Below are 19,701 nucleotides of genomic sequence, written 5' to 3' on the forward strand. Positions count from 1 at the left end.
TGTCCTCCTGCTGATAATCAGTGTCAATAAGATGATTAAAAAAGGAGCCAAGAGAGTCAAGGGCTACCTCCGACTCAGAAGAATCTTCTAGCTGAAGCAAGTTGGAGGTGGTGGCTTTCTTGCCATTCTTCTTGGCAGCCTCTTTCCTGGCGGCTTTCTTGGCCTTTCTGGCTCTCTTTGCAGCTTCATGGTCGTATTTGACCTTCCAAAATTTGTCACCCGCCTGTGAGAGTTAGCAGAGGTATGAATATTGGTAAAATATCAAAAAACAAAAGTAATTTATTCAGATGGGCGGTTTTCCTGTGGAGCCGGGTTAGCTTCGTAGAAGGGGGCTAGGCCCACTTTACCACAATCTGCTAGGCTCTCGTTCAAAAGGGACTTAGTCATATCGTTAATAACATCTTCAGGCAAGTCATCAGGGTTTTGCCGCAAAGGGTCATCCTTTTTGCCTGTATAGGTGCACATCAAGCCGGGGCGGCGGCTCAATGGAATAACCCGCCAGGCGAGCCAAACCCGGACTAAGTCGATGCCAGTTAACCCGTTACCCAGAAGAGCTTTGATCTTGGCTAAGGTGGGGGCAAGTGTTTTGCGTTCGGCGGCTGTGATCTTGTCAGGGAGCGGGTGGTTGTTCCCAAGACGTAGAGCATGAAAACCAAGCAGAGGGTTCTCACCATCTGGAGAGGTGTCTTGGCAGTAAAACCATGTCTGATTCTAGTCTTTGGGATGACTCGGCGGGTTGGCATAAGGAAAGTTTACGTCCCTACGACGTTGAATTGAGACACCACCAAGTTCTAAGCTCTGGCCGTTGGCGCACTCATTCTGGCGGTTCAAGTAGAATAGCTCTCTGAAGAGTAAAATATTGGGTTCTTCTCCAAGATATACTTCACTGAATAATTGAAAGTTGCAGATGTTAGACACGGAATTGGGTCCAATGTCTTGTGGGCGAAGGTCAAAGAAATGCAACACATCTCTGAAGAATTTTGAGCCGGGTGGAGAGAAACCCCGGTTCATGTGATCCATGAAAACAATAACCTCTCCCGTTTTGGGCTGAGGAAATTCCTCCTCCGGGTTAGGAGCACAATAAGACATGATTTCCTTCTTCGGTAGATAGCCGGTCTTCACAAAATCGTCAAGGGTGCTGTTTGTGATAATGGATTTGACCCAGTTGTAGGAAGTGGGTGTTTTTGGTGCCACTGTGATGAAAGCCTAAAATAGAGTAAAAGTACCGGTTCAAATTTAAGCCGGAGAGGAAAAAACATTACGGTGCATATTCAAGGTGGCGGCTTATGAAGGGGCCTAATGGTATAAGGATAATTATGTCAAGATTATTTAAGCCACCATAGGCTCTATAAGCCGTTAAAGCTGTTTAAACCGCCATGGGTGGTCAAGGTTATCAATTGAGCATTGCCTCTTTAAAGCCGGTGATAAGAGTCGCCATGGCTAGATGGATCTAACAAGTTTAGATTTTTGCCTAAGTGTTGCATAAACAAGTTTCACAAACTGCAGCTACTATTTTGGATCAAATGGCTGTTTAAAAAAGAAAAATTTCTAGACCTCAAACATGGTACGGAGGAGTTCATGTGTTCTATGAGGCTTCCTTACGAAGAAAAAGGATCTGCTAGTGCCTAAAATGGATGCGAAACAGCTACCGCATGAGTTCTATGCTGCTGTTGGATCAAAAGAGGTTGCGACAGAAGAAACATGAAGAAACCGAGATGAACTGCGTACTGTACAGAAGAACTTGCAAACCCTAGCATGGATCTGAGATGCTGAAAGGGGAGAACTTACAGCGGCAGATCTGTTGCGGAGGGGCGCCGCCGTTCTTTGGTCGGATTTAGGTCGATGCACCGGCCAAGGTTGACGGAGACGAGGTGAGCTGCGGCGGCGGCGGAGCTCAAGCGACAGTTGGGAGTGAGAGGAAGAAGATGAAGAAAGGGAAGAATGAAGAAAGACCTAGTCGGGTCTATTTATAAGGAAGGACCACTAAAAGAGCGCGAAAAACAAGGAAGCCGAAAAACATAAGTTATCCAACTACAAGGACGCCTCGATTTTCGGGATGGTCATCAAGATAAAGATCCGTTGGGATACATTGAACAAAATGTGCATTTATGGCAGGTGACGTCATGGTGGGTTACCACAAATCCAAAGGATGACCTCATGGCGGGTTACGAAAATTTCATAAGTAAAGAGCAGAAGATTTTTTCTTAAAGTGTTGAAGATTGACATGAACCAGTCCAAATCAATCTGGGGCCTAATGTTGGGGATATAACTATTGGTATGACCCGCCCAGGAGGGGCCGGGTTATACCCACAAGTATTCTTGAAGCCCAAGACCAATGTTGAAGATGGCGGCTCAGTTAAGGGCCCAAAGCCCAGAGGCGACTTAAGGCCCGTAGTGATAAACCGCCATATGTACGTGACTTGTATTGTAAGGCAAGAATAGTTAAGAGACTGAGCCGGACACTGTTTATGAGCCGACCGGGACTCTGTGAGCCGCTGGGTGTCTACCTTTGTATATAAAGGGACGACCCGGCGGCGGTTCAGGGCAAGTAACATCAGATCGAGGGCTAGGTCAAGTGATTCGCTCCCTAGTTATCGAGTCATAACCAATCCAACTCAAAATTGGATCGTAGGCTTTTACCTTCACCGTAAGGGGCCGAACCAGTATAAACCTCGTGTCCTTTGTCCCGATTAACCCCTTTAAGCTTCCTAGTTGTGATGGTTCCACGACTAAGTCCTTTCATTAGGACATCTGACGTGACAATTCCACGACAGGTAGTGTTAGTCCACCTCTCTTCCCTTCCCTTCTCCTTCTTCTCTTCTTCCTCCCACACTAGACCTAGGCATTTGTCGGGCCAGAACAAGTTCAAATCATCAAAACGCAAGCCCGAACCCGCCTCCGAAGCCCCAAAACAACTCTCTTCTCAAGTCCGAGATAGGCCCCAAAACGATTTTTCCAGGTCGGGCTATCGATGCCTAGATCTACCCCCACACAGTCCTTATGCCATCAATCTCTTCTGCGCCGGACCATGATGAGTGGGGTCGCGCCGCTAGGTCAAACTTCCAACATTCACCCCTGAAATAATCCGATAGTTATTTCACGCGTAGGTACCTAAAATTTACTTTAAGCCACGCACGACGGCAACGGTGCAAAACCACATCTTTTCAAGGACCAAAGAGCAAAAGGCAGTGGAGCAAGTCAAAATCGGAACTCGGAGGTGATAGAGCCCTCTCTCTCGCACACACACACGGTCAGGCAGCGGCTGCTTGGCTCGCTCGTGATCAGGGCTTGGGTTCTATGGCCCTCGTGGATCCACAAATCTCCCTTTCTCCTCCTCCGCAGGCTCCATATTTTAAAACCTCCCTCCACGGCCCCTCTCCCACCACCACCACCACCACTCCCCCACCGGAGCCGCCAGCCTCCATCCAATTCCTCCCCGTCTCTCCTTCTCCACGCAAGCACAAGGGGCAAGAAAGGCGGCATCGTCACCAAATTGGGCAAGATTCTCTCTTTCTCGCACGCAACCAATCGCCAGCCAGCCAGCATCACTCCTTCTCCCGCGGCTGTCATACAAGGACAAGAGAGGCTGCTGGTCTCCAGAGATTTTGCGGTTCTTGGGAGCTCCGAGCGCGTGAGCTGGCCTGCGTCGTTGGAGCCTAGGTTCTTGGATATTGGTGGGCGAGCGAGCGAGCGAGCTTGCCGAGATGCTGTCTGTGAGCTCGCCGAGGATGCACATGAGCCGGAACGCCGTGGATTTGGGCCTGCTGGCCGCCTGCCGCTGCCGCCGCTGGGCCGCGCGCCCGGCGCCCAGGCGGCGCGCGCCATGTGTTTGTTTCGTGGCCGCACCCAGCCAGACAGGTTTGTGCGTCTCTGTCTCTCTTACTACCATGCCTTATCTTATCTCTGCTGGTTGGTTCAGAGACGTTCAGTACAACACACTACGCAGCACACGTCCTGCCTGTGGTACCAGCGTTGCTGGGAGTGAAGCTGGGGTACTAAAATTCGTCTGTGCAGGTCTCGCGGCGATTGACGTGCCGGCGGCTGAGACCATTGCCAGCGCGGCGGCCGGGGCGGCGAGGCTCCCCGAGCGCGTGTCCATCGCTTCGCTCTTGGATGTCGTCTCGGATGACCTGCTCAAGCTCAACAACAACCTCAAATCGGTGAGCGCCTTTTTCCCGAGGTCACATTCTCTTTGCTATAGCTCGCTCCAAATTAAAATTGCTTTGGAGAAGATGCACCCCTGTGTTGTGTAGGCTGTAGACGTATGAATGTGTAGTTTCCTTCTTCAGAGTTTGTTTGACAGAAGCTCTCATTGATCATGTTATGAAACTGTGGGTGGGAAGTTCCCCCGAAATACGCTGCGCCAGTTCTGTTACTAGCCAGGGTTTCCTTGGTCCTGAAATCGATTACAATTCCTTATACCATGTAGAAAACAAATGTGAATACAGAACACATGCAAGTTCAGTCCAATTAGTGTACACCTGCAAAAGATAAGGTGGAGGGCCTCAGTTTGAAGGAGATTCTGCTAGGTTTCTAGGTGTATGGCTTCAACTTTGATGTGTGTGCTCTTTCTTTTTCAACTTCAATCTCGGATTGGGAAGGAGCTGTGATTAAACCCAGCTTTGGATAGTGTTAATTTTTATTAGCAAACTAACAGTACTGCAGTCTTAATTGCTACTCCCTCCGTCCCATAATATAAGAGCGTTTTTGACACTAACACTAGTAGTGTCACAAACGCTCTTATAAGGGAGTTTTAGTCCCCCCCCCCCCACACCACACACACACACAAATAGAGACATTGACGCACATTACATCAATGGATTGAAAATCATGCAGTAGCTACTATGATTTCACGAATTATTCCAAGTTCATAAAATTAAAAGGGACATATACTGTTGGGCCTAAAAGAAAAATAAGACGTCATAGTTTGCTGTGCGCAAGCGTGGTACAACGGTTTAACTGTTCTTTAGAAGGGGATTGCACATAATCCACTTGACTACAGCCTATAGACATGACTAAAGACAGAGACAGCTTCCTACTTGTGCACGCCTTTCAAACCGTCCAGATTCTAATTATGTAATGGCCAGTATTTGATGACTTGGAGCTGTGAGTAGCTGGCCTTTTTGTGAATAGGCAATCTCTGTTTGCTAGATCAAGAAAATAAACTTCAGAGCACATATCAAAAGATAAATATGCATTTCTGCACTAGTTTTTGACATACGGTTTTTGTAGACTAGCTCCTGTTTTCCACAATAACTACTAAGTAGCTGACACAACCTCAATAGCTTATTGGTGCAGAAAATCCAGTTTTAGTATCTGCCGCAGAACAAATTTTTGGTGCTGGTGGAAAGAGATTAAGACCAGCATTGGTTTTTCTGGTGTCCAGAGCAACAGCGGAAGTAGCTGGCTTGTCGTAAGTTCCTCTTCTTTGTTGAAGCCTTACCGTTTCTAATAATCTTTGTTTGTAAGAACTATGCACTCAGACCTTTACACTTTTGCATTGCAGGGAGCTAACTACAGAACATAAACGCTTGGCAGAGATCATAGAAATGATTCACACTGCGAGTTTAATACATGATGATGTCATAGATGATAGTGGAATGCGCAGAGGTACATAAAAATAATCCTTCCTTTTCTTCCTTATTCATTCATCATATTGGAATGGTTTAATTAGGGGATCGATAAATTGGAATTTTTGTTCTAAACCAGATCAATGTTATTCACAGGGAAAGAAACCATCCATCAGCTGTACGGAACACGGATAGCGGTGCTTGCTGGCGATTTTATGTTTGCACAATCTTCTTGGTTTCTCGCAAACCTAGAGAACATTGAGGTTATAAAGCTCATCAGCCAGGTACTGAAGGATTCAGTAAACCTCATCCTCTTCTGTAAAATCGTATATACGACTTCTATTAACCATTGGTGTGCTCATAGGTGATCAAGGACTTTGCTAGTGGGGAGATAAAGCAGCAATCGACCCTGTTCGACTGCGACGTCACCCTGGACGACTACCTGCTCAAGAGCTACTACAAGACGGCCTCCCTGCTCGCTTCAAGCACGAGGTCCGCGGCCATATTCAGCGGGGTGAGCACCGCAGTATGCGAGCAGATGTACGAGTACGGCAGGAACCTGGGGCTGTCGTTCCAGGTGGTGGACGACATCCTCGACTTCACGCAGTCGGCGGAGCAGCTGGGCAAGCCGGCGGGGAGCGACCTGGCCAAGGGGAACCTGACGGCCCCGGTCATCTTCGCGCTGCAGGAGTCGCCGGAGCTGAGGGAGATCATCGACTCGGAGTTCTGCGACACGGGCTCGCTGTCGGCTGCCATGGAGCTGGTACATAAAAGCGGCGGGATACGGCGGGCGCAGGAGCTGGCCAAGGAGAAGGGCGACCTGGCGCTGCAGAACCTGCAGTGCCTCCCCAGGAGCCATTTCAGGACCGCCCTTGAGAACATGGTGAAGTACAACCTTGAGAGGATCGACTAGAGGATGGACGGATCATTCAGCTGGCCTGTCTGAAGATGAGGTGCGCCTGCAGGTGGGCCCGGGTTAGCTTGTACTGAAACCCTGCTTGCCAGTATCATGTCGATTTCTCGGAGATGGTCGGTGCGACAAGGTCACGAAAAACGCCGTCTATTTTTTTGCATATCGTGTAAGTGCAAGGTAAATATATCCACTGTATATGCGAAAGATGGAGCTGTTCTTTTAATTAGTAGTATAACATAAGATAGCAGTAGTTATTTTTTTTCTTCCGGTGAAAAGGAAAAACATGTAATTCCGTTTATTTACAGTCGGAAGTATGAACATGAGTTAACATGCCCTGTAAAACCTAGTATGAACATGAGTTTACATACCTAATGCATTTCTGATCGCTCGATGGAGAGGCCGAGGGTTTGTATGAACATTGTTTTCCACGGAAAAGGTGACAATGAAGAAGAAGAAACGAATTCTATATGATGACCTCGCAATTTGCAACCAGATTGAAATACTCAAGTATATTTCTTAAATAAAAATTAAAAGGAATTTTCTTGCTTCAATATTTGGTTGCCCGAAAGGCAAATCTTTATCTCTTTACATCGAGTATGAACATGAGTTAACATGAGCCGTGAAACCTTTTTTTTTGCGAGGGACCTAGTGTGCGCTATTTATGGACCGCTAACATGTCCGGTGTTCATATTTTTCTGCTGAGAGTTTACATACATAGTGCATTTCTGACCGCTCGATACAGAGGCCGAGGGTTTGTAGAACATCGTTTTCCACGGAAAAGGGGATGATGAAGAAGAAAACAAATTCTATATGATGACCATGCAACTAGACTGAAAAATTGAAGTATAGTTCTTAAATAAAAATCAAAAGGAAAATTTCTTTCTTCCAATTTGTCTTTGCCCGAAAGGCAACTTTTTATTATCTCTTTACACTCGTGTGGTTCAGAAGTGAAGTAGTGGTAGATGCCGGACGGACGGGCGGTTGGGTCGGATGGATCCAGCTGAGCGTAAACGAACGGACATGGCGCACGTTATCGTCGGTGGCCGCACCTTCTCCTTCCTTTCCGCTTCTTCCAATAATTAAATGCTCTTTTATTTTTATTTTTATATTACAAAATAAAATACAGCAACAAGTGGCCAGTGATGCTCACTTTTTTTGCCTCACAAAACAAAGCAAGACAAAGGAAAAATACTCGTGAATGTACTAGTATTATAAAGTGGTGGCCAGGATAGGATACTCCCGTTCCAAGTAGGCGTATTCTATTACTACTACTCCTGAGTATGGAGTATTATTTTATTTTTCCCATTGCTTCTCCGTCGGTGGCGCCCAATTAACCAGTTAATTAATCGGTTGATTAACCACCGGTACGAGTCGCCGACGACCGACGGACGGACGGACGGACGGCGAGGTCGATCCGTCTAAACGGCCGGTTCTTAATGACGAGATCGACGGAGATGCAAATGCCGCTCGCCGTCGCTTTACTACTTCCATCTAGCCGCACCGCGATCAAAACACTTTGTTTTTTTTCTAAAAAAACTTTTGATCTATTCATCTTGAATTGTGGCAGTACGACAAATAAAAAAACATTCATATCCATAAGGCACGTAGCGACGACTACAACCATTGAAGCGACCCTCCATCGTTGTGATGTACATGGATAATGGCATGAGGAGGTAAAATTGATGCAACTACTGCTGCCATCCATTCATTTAGATTCTCCTAACGCGTGGAGCTGTCATATTGTACGTACAATGTTGGAGAATCATTGGGGAGGAGGGACTGGGCTGGGTTGGGTAGTAGAATTATTATCAGTAGATGGATTCATTCATCTCCTCCACGTGACGGTGCAGGCAGATGAACGTGATGGTGTTCTTTTATTTACACGTTACACACTACGGAAGGAAGGAAGGAAGGCAGATGGTACGTACCGTCTGATCGGATCGTGAAGGTTAAGTCAAAGCCGCGTGTGTGTTGTGTGTGTGGCTTTCAAGGCACGGCCAGGTTGTTTTAGCTGGCGTTTCAATTCCGTCACGGACGCCCGCCCGCCACCTAATTTCTGCAGCTGCACCGACGAGAGAGAGAGAGAGAGAAAGATGGTGAGCGAGCGCCCGTCACATGAGACCTACCCCAAACCTACTTCAGCAACTCTGGCTTGCTCATTTTCTTCTTCCTTTTTTGAAAAATGATGTATGTTAACTAATAATGTAAAACATTCCACTACAATCATTACTATCACACGCGGGCAGGCCTTTTTTTTAGCATATACAAATTTGAAACCTGTAGGGTAGTACCCTCGAACCCTCCTCGATTCAACTGAACGAACCAGGTTTTCAGAATTTCCGGCCCAAATTGAATGTTTAGTTCATCTAAATTGAAGGGGGTAGAAGCGGGGCTTCGATATCGCCAAGAGCCAAGCAGATAGATATCCAATGCTATTGTTATTCACGATTGCCAACGCGAAGCTCCAACCATTGCAAGGCTTTAGGCATTTATTTCCAAGGTTCCAATCTTTGTTATGAATAGAGAATCTAATAGAATGTCTCGTAAATCTGCAGCATTACAACAGAGTGTAACAGAGTGCACATAACGATACGACGGACAATGCAACCCCCGCTAAACGACCGTAACTGATTCTATGTTTTCCATATAGCCCTCTGGTTGGTGAAACTCCTGTGATACCTTTCACTAGTCTTCTATTCTTATAACTTGCTAATAATATTATTATGTAAAGTTTTATCCCCTCGGTTGATTTAAAACTCAGACCACCGGTAGATGAGCGGTGGATAAAGCAGAGATGCGGATCGGACGGCGCAGAGGAGTCCAACGAGCACCGCACCGCACCGGCAGCCGCAGGCCGCAGCCCATGGCATGTGGCCCAGACGCAACGCATCTCCTCTCCCTCTCTCTCCCGATTAAAACCAACAAACAACAACGGCAAGTCGGCAGACATCACAAAGAAGAGAAAGAAATCTACCTCCCCCCTCCCCTCCCCGACTCCGGCATCCCGCTCCCCTCCCTTCCCGTCTCCGGCGCGCCGCCAGATCGGGCCAGAAGAGTCCATCCGGCACCCATCCCTCGGTCCCCCGCCGGCACCTTGGGCCCGGCATCGGCCGCCGCGGCGCGTCAGTTTGGCGGGCGGCTCGGCCGACCGGGAGGCGGGCGGTCCGGCGCCGCGGGAGGGCAGGGGTCCGGTTTCCGGTCTCCGGAGCGGCCTTGGAGCGCAGATCGGCCCGCCCGGCAAGCGGCAATGCAGCAGGCGCAGCGGAGCAAGGTGGGTTCCGACTTCCGAGCCGTCCCTCCCCCTCCCCCCTCCTCCTCATGCGTCTAGTATGAGCAAGATGATTTGCGCCTCTTCTTGCGGCGTCGATGCCCGCTGCCCGTCTCGGTTCCATCCAGGACGAAGCCGGCGACCCAGCGTTTTCTGAATCCTCGCTGCCCTGCCCTGTTTTCAAATTCATTCAAACCTCTTTGACAGATTCTTGGCTACTTTTGTTGCTTTTTCGGCGCCGGCAACCCTTCCTGCCGCCGAAATCTCTGATCTGCTGTTTCCTTCAGTAAAAGTTAGCAGTCAAATGCCGTCGGTTCCAATCCAATACGGCAGCACCGCGTGATGAGCTGCAGACAGCCCGCGCCTCACATGGCAAAGTTGACCGCCTCCTCGCCGCTTCCTGAATCCAGATGCCAAACGCTAGACGAAGTCCGCAAGATGCCCCTTTTCCCCTGCCTGCCCGTCGGTGGCGCGCAAAGCTTGTACTACATTTTAATCCTTGTTGGAGTCCTCGCAGATGCCCGCCAGCAACAGCAAGCAACCGGCGTTCAGTGGCACAAAAAGTTTTAAACTGTTTGATTGCTTGCCGGTGCTGTGGCTTTTCTCAATGGCTGGTTCCGTTGCAATGTGGCCACTCCAAATCCCTGTCGGTCTCCAATGATTCCTCCAACCCCCACCACAGCAATCATTGTGCCGTCTCAGCTCCCCGGATCAACCGTTTAAAGTTCTCTCTGTTTTAGCAGCTGGGTGTTGAGCGCTTGCTGATTCATTCAGTGTGTGCAATCCATGTTTTGCAGGGTTCGGCGGAGGCGGACTTCTTCACGGAGTACGGCGACGCCAACCGGTACAAGATCCAGGAGGTCATCGGCAAGGGGAGCTACGGGGTTGTGTGCTCCGCCCTTGATCTGCAGACCAGGCAGAAAGTGGCCATCAAGAAGATACACAATATCTTCGAGCATACCTCCGACGCCGCGCGGATCCTCCGTGAGATCAAGCTTCTGAGGCTCCTACGGCATCCCGACGTCGTCGAGATCAAGCACATTATGCTGCCTCCCTCCAGAAAGGACTTCAAGGACATCTACGTTGTTTTTGAGCTCATGGAGTCTGATCTCCACCAAGTTATTAAGGCCAACGATGACTTGACGAAAGAGCACTACCAGTTCTTTCTCTACCAGCTACTCCGAGCCCTCAAATACATTCATACTGGTGAGAAATCGTTACCTTCAAGTCTACTGTTGTTGCTTAGAAAACAATGTTTTACCCTGAAGGTGGTGTGTGTTTTAGTTTACAATCATGTGTAGTAGGTCAGATCCTCTTTTCATCTCTTTTTCACTTGCCTATCAAACACTCCCCCCCAGAGGCTTGCTCTTCAATATTAAAAAGTCCAATGATGGGTCAGTTATGGTTTCCTCAGTGTGCAGAACTAGATAATATACACTGCGGTTTAGTCAACAGATCCTCAGTAACAGTTGATTCTTTAAGTGCCAAAGTGTGACTTGCTTCGCGTGTAGTCAACCAAGTTAACAACAGGGTTTATCATTTGATATTAAATCCTGTGTATTATCATCTCTCAACCTTCAGTTGCATCTTTCTCCGTTTGCTTTGTGCTACACATTACTACTTCACTATTATTAAGATATGTATCATCCTTTATCAGCATTTTTAAAATATGACCATATTAAATCCATTCATATATTAGCCTGCATTCTCTGAATTTCTTGAATTGTTTTTTTTCCCTTTGAGGCCGTAGATCATCCCGTAGCTAAAACAATGACAATAATTATGAAACGGAGGGAGTAGCAGTCAAGATAAGTACCAGACCATTATCTGATGCAACCTTTGTTCACCTCTTCAAATGAATTATTTTTGGTGTTTTGTTCATTATTTATCCCTTTTATATTGTAGGCGCTCTAGCCAAGACTCTGTAATTTGATTGCTCGTTGGAAATCTTTTCCACTTACTTGCCATCAAAAAGCTTGTCATGGTGTTGAATTGACACTACCAGAAATTGCACCCCAATGTTTTTCAGTGATACACTGTAGAAAACGTTACTTGATTGCGTATTCTATTTTTATTACCACTTTTTTTTTGCTGATAAGGAGTTCATATGACTGCAGCTAGTGTTTACCATCGTGACCTGAAGCCCAAGAATATTTTGGCAAATTCTAACTGCAAACTGAAGATATGTGATTTTGGACTAGCACGAGTTGCATTCAACGATACCCCAACAACTGTCTTCTGGACGGTATGTTAGTACAAACTCAATTTATGTTTTTTATAGCAGATTTTTGATGAAGTATCATAATTTATAGATATTATGCATAATCCCTGCAGGATTATGTCGCGACAAGATGGTATAGAGCTCCAGAGCTCTGCGGATCCTTCTTCACAAAGGTGAGGTTTAGAGTTCATGGCTTTGTGCTTATTAAAAAATGAAGAAAAGAACTAGGTTCTTAATCTGTTGACAGGCTTATAGTGTAACAAAGAAGATGCTTACAATTGTTCTAGCATGAGTTGATTGAACTGTGAGCTGTAACAGGCAAATGTTTATGGTGAAAATTAAAATGCACTATGTACCTGTTCATCCTATGTTTTATAGTTATGGTTTCTCCATCTATAGTATAGATTAGATCTGTTCACTGTCATTTCTATCCTTTTGTATTTTATGGCCTAATTTCATTCATGAATTGATCTAACATTTGTTCATCCTATGTTCTACACGAATACTTGATCACTTTCCTCTTGAATAGTAACTTTGACTACATGTGAATTTCTCTTACTTCCAAGAACAGTAAAAGCATCTTCCGTAATTTCCAGGATTTTGATCACATGCATGTTCTTAATCTATTTTGGATTTTTGTTTCACCCCAAAATGCAGTATACACCTGCCATTGACATTTGGAGCATTGGGTGCATTTTCGCTGAGGTGCTGACAGGAAAGCCTTTGTTTCCTGGTAAAAATGTTGTCCATCAGTTAGACTTAATGACTGATCTCCTAGGGACACCTTCAATGGATACAATTTCTCGGGTACGCTACTAAATTCAGGGGAAGAATATATATTTAGTTGATCTGGTAAACGTAATCAGCGAGCCCAACGTTTGACTCTATTATTTTTGTTTTTTCCTAGGTCCGAAATGAGAAAGCAAGAAGGTACTTGAGCAGTATGAGAAAGAAAGACCCGGTCCCATTTTCTCAGAAGTTTCCTAATGCAGATCCTTTGGGAGTTAAACTCTTGGAGAAGCTATTAGCCTTTGATCCAAAAGACCGTCCAACTGCGGAAGAGGTAGTCTTATGGTGCTATTTTGTCTTTCTGATGCCTTGGTTTCTTCTCTCTGTTTGCAGCATTAGTTTGTTATATACTTATATGGAGTAAGTTGTAATGTTTCCTTCAATGTTTGTATTTTGTTAGGCATTGACTGATCCATACTTTAGAGGCCTTTCCAAGCCAGAGAGAGAACCATCCTGTCAGCCAATCAGAAAAATGGAGTTTGACTTTGAGCACAGCAGAGTGTCAAAGGATGATATAAGGGAGCTGATATTCCAGGAGATATTGGAATATCATCCGCAATTGCTGAAGAGCTACACTGATGGCACAGAGAGGACAACCTTTCTCTACCCAAGGTTTTAGTTTTTCTATGTTTCTATTCCGTCATTTCTGTTCATTGTGTCAACTCTTACTGACAGCAATATTCCGCGGTTATGTTTGTCAGTGCTGTCGATCATTTCAAGAAGCAGTTCTCTCATCTTGAAGAAAGCGATGGCAGCGGCCCTGTAGTCCCAGCAGATAGAAAACATGCATCTCTTCCTAGGTAATGTTGCATCGTACTCTTTTCTTTTGTTCATTTCTTTTCCTTCCATATCACTGGCACATAATGCTAATGGCTCACTTTGAATTGCACTGCTCCTTTGCTTCATATTAAGATGGATTGAGTTTCAAATAATGGGATAATTATCATGTTATGAATTTGGTTAGATTTGATTTTATCTGGATAGTGAACTGGGCTATATAAACTTGAGAGTGAAGTGACTGGGATCTACGTGATCACAGGAGTTCAAAGATCTACTACTGTAATCTATTTTAAACTTGAGAGTGAAGTGACTGGGAACTTAATACCCGGTTTTCTCATCAGAGTTGGGGTTACAATTGATATATGTAGGTTATCAGATCAGATTGTTAGGTCCTGTGCGATACTTTATCATCACTTTGTTAGTCGAGGTTCTGTTTGAAATCTAAGTGATGGCTTAATCAGTATGTGTTCAGAATGTTGATACTCGAGACCCACTTAATAATTTGGTTGCTTTTTTGCCACTCAGTTAGCACACCTGTATGCCTTTCATCACTATATGTTTTAATATTAGTAAGGTAAGCCTGTGTTATTGCTGATAAGCATCTTTGTTTTTGCAGGTCCACTATTGTTCACTCGACTCCAATTCCCGCGAAGGACACTCGGCCGCTCTTTGGCAAGCCTTGCAACAAAACTTCCTCGGAGACAGGGAGGTATGCTGGGAATGGTCACGGTGCTTCTCAGGCTTCACACGCGGCACAAGCAGGTACGCCCGCGTCCATTTTTTTATACATGTTTTGTTGTCATTTACTCGAAGCATAATGTCTCCCATTTCTAAGACTATTTCTTATTATGCAGTGGTTTCGCGGAGAGCTGCCGGTTCAGCGTTACCTTATGACGCGGCAAGCAGGCCGACGATTAGCCCAGGATGCCCTCCTCAGCAGCAGATCCCACAAATGTATGGGCAATATCAGCATCAAGCACCTCCTGGTGCTGGTGCTGGTGCTGGGACACCACAGGCCATGGGGGGCTATGCCTGTGGTGGGTACACCAAAGGCACGGCGCCTAATGCTGCTGCTGCTGCTCCGGCCATGAGAGCACCCCCCTATCGACACCTACCGACGGGGCAGAAGAACGGCCCGCTGGACAGACTGGCAGTGGAGACCACCGACATATACACGCGGTCGCTCAACGGCATCGTCGCCGCCGCCGCGGCATCGGCCGGTGCCACGGGCGCCCACAGGAAGGTGGGCGCCGTGCCGTTTGGCATGCCGACGACTTACTAGCGGCTAAGAAGGCGGCAGCGGCGCGTACCTAGACCCTTCGGCCGGAACCGTAGCAACCGGAGGGAGGCATTGGCCTGAAATAAGTTGGCGGATGAGGATCGTCCGACGACGACGACGGCGGCGAAGGCATACAGAGATAGTAGGTGCGAAATCCTCTTCCAAGTCGTCTCTAGGCTACACACAAAAGACGGAGGGACGGGTGTGGCCAGACGAGCTGTTTATTTAGGTGCAAATGAAAATTAATTAGCTGGTTAGCGGCCGGCTGGAGACAGGCCAACTCAACACAGAAATGAAGTCTGTACTGTGCTACTGCTTACTATCCAACAGACTGATTAATTGATTAAAGGGATGATGGTCCATTGATCATCATCATATGATTCATTTGCTCGGAAAAATAGTTGCCCTTAGACTGAAACTGCAATGCCCTTGAGTTTCTGCATCTACATTATTCATGTCAAAATTAAATTTGCTCTGGGCCCCTTGACTTTCTCTATCTAAAATGTTCATGTCAAAATTATAATCTACTAAAGCCAGTATCACTATCCCAAATTGCATTGACAGTAGCAACAATAACAACTACAGAGAGCAAAATTTCACCATTGTCATCAAAACTGCCCACTGTTAGCACACTAAGAAACTACATGCATTCACTATTAGCACATCAATCCAAATACGTCCATTCACTGTTAGCCCATTTGCATATGTAAACATCCGTCCACAATTAGCCATCCAAGCCTTCATACGCATCACTTGAGTAAAAGAGAAGAGGAGAACAGAGGAGACAGAGAGATGGGGAGGGAGAGCAGCTCATAAGCGACCAGCGAGCGGGGAGGGACGGGGCGGCCTTGGGCGATGTCGACCGGCGGCGAGGGCAAGGCTAGCTCGGATAATTTGTTTTGTCTTGTTTTCTGGTTTCTAGATCTTTCATGTACCAGTTACACATTGCATAGTTCCACAAATAAAAATATGCGCAATTCTAATGTCATGACCAAGCGGCCAGCTTGGTAAGCTACCAACAACAAATTGAAAAACTCTAGTTGTTTGCACATTTCTTATGATTAAGAATGCAGAAATTCAACGAGTTATGAGATCTCAGTCTTGTAATTTCTGGTTCTTTTGTTTTGGGATTCATATGTTTTTAGATCGCACTTGTACAAAAATATATAGGGTGCATGGTGCCTCAACGCGATGGTCAGGAGTGGTATGGTGTACTCCTCTGACCAGGGTCAGAGCCAGGATTGGGCCAAGCCCCGGGCCTACTACAGTGCCGCTAAAGTGCCCAAGATGCTACATCGAACGAAGTACTTACTCTTCATGCCTCGGGCCCAGGCCCCCCCTCCCCCCGGCCTGGGTCTTGAATCCGTCACTGCCTCTGACCATCACTCTCATGAATATACATGTCATGTTCTGGATGCGAATGATTTGAGCTCTAGCTCATATGAGTTCGATTGAACAGTAAAATCCAAAAAAATTGAAAAAAAATTCTGAATTCTATTTGTAGCAACATTGACAAATGTTCTTAATGCTTGCAAAGTTTCATCATCGACTAACATTCATGGAAATCAGCATTCGGAACATTTGTCACTGATTTGCTAAAAAAACAGAATTCTTTTTTGAATGTTTATTAATTTTTTTTGGGATTTTACTGTTCACACAAAGTACTTTTTTGGGCCGTGCTCTTTCTTTTTTTAAGACCCTTCTCAACCCCGCAAAAAAAATGATCAAGAGGAATAAGAACTAGGCGTCACCTTAATTAATTTGTTTGTTTTGTGTGAAACGTCCAATTTTTTTTCCGCATTTATGAAAAAATTGCAACACCCATATCATGCATCTCAACATGGAACATGTGGCGAACCAACCTGTGGTTGGATGGTTAGAGGGACAACGGTATCCCCAGCCCACCAGGGTTCAAGTCCTTCTGAATTTATTTCAGAATTTCCGGTGATGCGCTTTCAGTGGGAGGAGACGTTCTCGTCGACGACGAGGCTAAATTTCAAGATGACATGGCTCAGTCTCTCGGAGGTGCTCATAGGAGTAGGGTGTGCGTGTGTGCGTTCATAGGGTGAGTGTATGCGCGTATGTATGAGCGCTTGCGTCTATACTGATATTAGAAAAAACATGGAAAACATGACAGGAGAGAAAGATGGAATCAACTTTTTTTTTACATTTCGTTCACTGGGTAAATATCGATCGAAGTGTGTGCATGCACTGATGTGCTGGAATTTTGTCTATCTGGGCCTAGCCCAATAGCAGTTTCAGAAATTCCTAGTAAATCCTAGAGACCCACGCAGCCCATTCGTGCAAGGCAAAAGGTGGAACTAAAATTTAGTCCCATCTTGCTAGTTTAGAGGGAGTTGGACCTCTTTATAAGGGAGGCTCCTTCCCCACTTGTATGAGCATGAGAACAAGAGGGACATCCACGCACGCTCCTCCTCCGCCGCCCGCCTCGCCTCGTCACGACGCGCCGCGGGTTGCGGGAATGAGCCGAGCCGATGTCTAAATTTTTGTCACGCACTACAGGTATACGAAAGGTCACGCGAAAGCTGAAACGTTTTCGTCTCCCTCGTTCTCTTCAGCTCCCAGCACAGCCTCTCGCCTCCTTCTCTTGCGCCTATAAAAGGGAGGTCACTCCTCTCAGAGAGACGCATCAGAATCTCTTCCTCCTCTCGCCACAAGTTCCTGAGCACTGCGCTGCTGCTACGTTCTTCCCCATCCCAGCTTGCGGCGTGCACCGCAGGTCGGGACAGTAGGCCTCTGAAACCGCACCTTTTGAGTCCTGTACGGGAGAAGGGTGATAAGACTTTTGGGGAGCGCTCTGCGCGACTACTGATTTTTTCGTCACGGACGCCCCGGACTCCGACGACTACTTCCCCGACGGCGACTACTTCCCCGACGTCGACTACCTCCTCGACGACATGGAGGACACCGACCCCAAGTCCAGTGCCTCTGCCCCGGCTGTTGTCCAGTACGTGTTCTTATCTTTCCTGTTAGAAGTCCTGCAACAGTTCCTTCTTCTAATGTTTGCTCTAGACATGTTAGGCTCTATTTCATATATGCTTCTTGATCTATTGTCTGCTCTAGAGATGATCGGTTCTAGCTCATATATGCAGATATTATTTACTTTCTCTTTTTCAAATCCCATGGCTTGTTTTATCACTGCTATACTAGTCATGCTTTATCTAGTATTTCTGTTAATAAAATCATTCGGTAAATTGCTCATATTTCCAACATGATGCACATGTCATATTCCCAACGTACGAACGTGTTGGATGCACTACCTTACTTGGGGTTATATTAGTGGAGTTCAATCTCTCCTGGTGAGTGACAAACACCACTGGCTAGCTCAGCGCAGCTCCCTCGCTCTCACCCAACTTTCTTCCCGCCGGCCAGCCGCGCGCTTCATCACATCGATCGATCTACCGATCCATCGGTCCCCGAGCACTGTGGCGGCGCCAGCAACCACGGAGACGGGCGACGACCCTGCATTCGTCGCCGAGGGCACCGTCACCTGCATCAGGCTCGCCATCGCCTCCAACATGGAGATGGTAATTACTCTGCCCACCTCCAACAACCATGGCGTCTTCATCTCCTCTCCTCGTTCTTCATCTTGCGTTGCATACACGAGGACAAAAAGAAAGCAATTAACAACATTAATTAATGATTGCATTGCAGGTGAGGGCGAGGAGTATCCGGTGAAGCACCCGAGCCAGCTGGCGGCTTGCCTGCTCCCTCCCCATGCTCCCATCCGTACTTTCACTTCATTCTGTGGCTGTCTTTTTTCTTTTTTCTTTCTAATCTAATCATCCCCCCCTGATTTTAAGGGGGTGGGACCGGGTCTTATTTTGTTCCAATCAAATCAAGCCACGTATGCGGGAGCACGGATGGGCACACGCGCGGGGAGCAGGCAAGTCTCGTCCACAAACCGGGCGCTGGGCCTGCCGTTGCAGCTCGGCTGCTGCGACTCCTGCGGCGCAACAGACCTCGCCAAATGCGAAGGTTATTGATGATTTTTATTTAACAGTGTCTCTTCAGTTAAGTGATGAATATACAGTAGTGGCACTATGGACATGCAGCTAAAACTTTTTTGGTCAGCTAGCTAGTTCAGTCAGTGTGTGACAATCCTGCAAACATGGTTCAGTCAGTCAGTCAGTGTGTGTGTCATGTGAACTGAATTTGGGACAATTTTTCAGGCTCCTGAAACTAGATAGAAACCAAACTGAACGATATTCAAACAAGTTCAGTTTATCGCACAATAACTAGTTACCTAGGTAACAACTGAGCTGACTACTCACTTCTACAGCACTTTTGGGACAGTACTTTTGTAAGTACCTTTTGGGACAGTACTTTTGGTTTCATTAGAAGCTTGTTTGTTTCACCCTCACCTCCTGAATTTTTTCTCCCTTCTTTAGGATGCCTCCACAAACTTGCTGAGGAAAGTCCTAGTCAAGGTACATGAAATCAACGGCTCAAGGGTTGGCGCCCCAACCTTTCAAGAAGATGAGGCGGAAGCAGATGATCTTCAGGTCGCCATTGCCGACTACATCAAGCTTGCGGGAACAGCAAGGGTATCTAGACAATGCGTAAATGAAGTACATACTATCTCCTAGCTTGATCACAAATAACTGTATGTTGATAACGTGTCTTCATGTATCTTTTGAAGGGCCCTCAAGATGTCACCTTCACAAGTCAGCCTGCAACAAAACAATGGCAGCAGAAGATGAAGTCGCTCTGTATCAGCAAGAGCTCAAGCTTTTCATGCCGTGGTGTGATCATGGGTGGCCCATACATTCCCATGAATGTGGTAGGGTAGGAGTGCCTGACGAAGTAGCAAGACGGATGTCGGTACAAGTGCGTGTGTAGGACCTTAAGAAGAGGTGT

At 46.6% G+C, this 19,701-nt stretch overlaps 2 pseudogenes; both read left to right on the forward strand.

The window, feature by feature from the left end:
• Positions 1-3,316: 3,316 nt before the first annotated feature.
• On the forward strand, positions 3,317-15,218 carry LOC119349721 (annotated as a pseudogene).
• Positions 15,219-18,092: 2,874 nt separating this feature from the next.
• The window catches only part of LOC119350952, a 24,859-nt pseudogene continuing 23,250 nt past the window's right edge, over positions 18,093-19,701 (forward strand).

This window comes from Triticum dicoccoides, chromosome 1B (genome assembly GCF_002162155.2).
Source record: "Triticum dicoccoides isolate Atlit2015 ecotype Zavitan chromosome 1B, WEW_v2.0, whole genome shotgun sequence".
In the NCBI taxonomy this organism is placed as follows: domain Eukaryota; kingdom Viridiplantae; phylum Streptophyta; class Magnoliopsida; order Poales; family Poaceae; genus Triticum; species Triticum dicoccoides.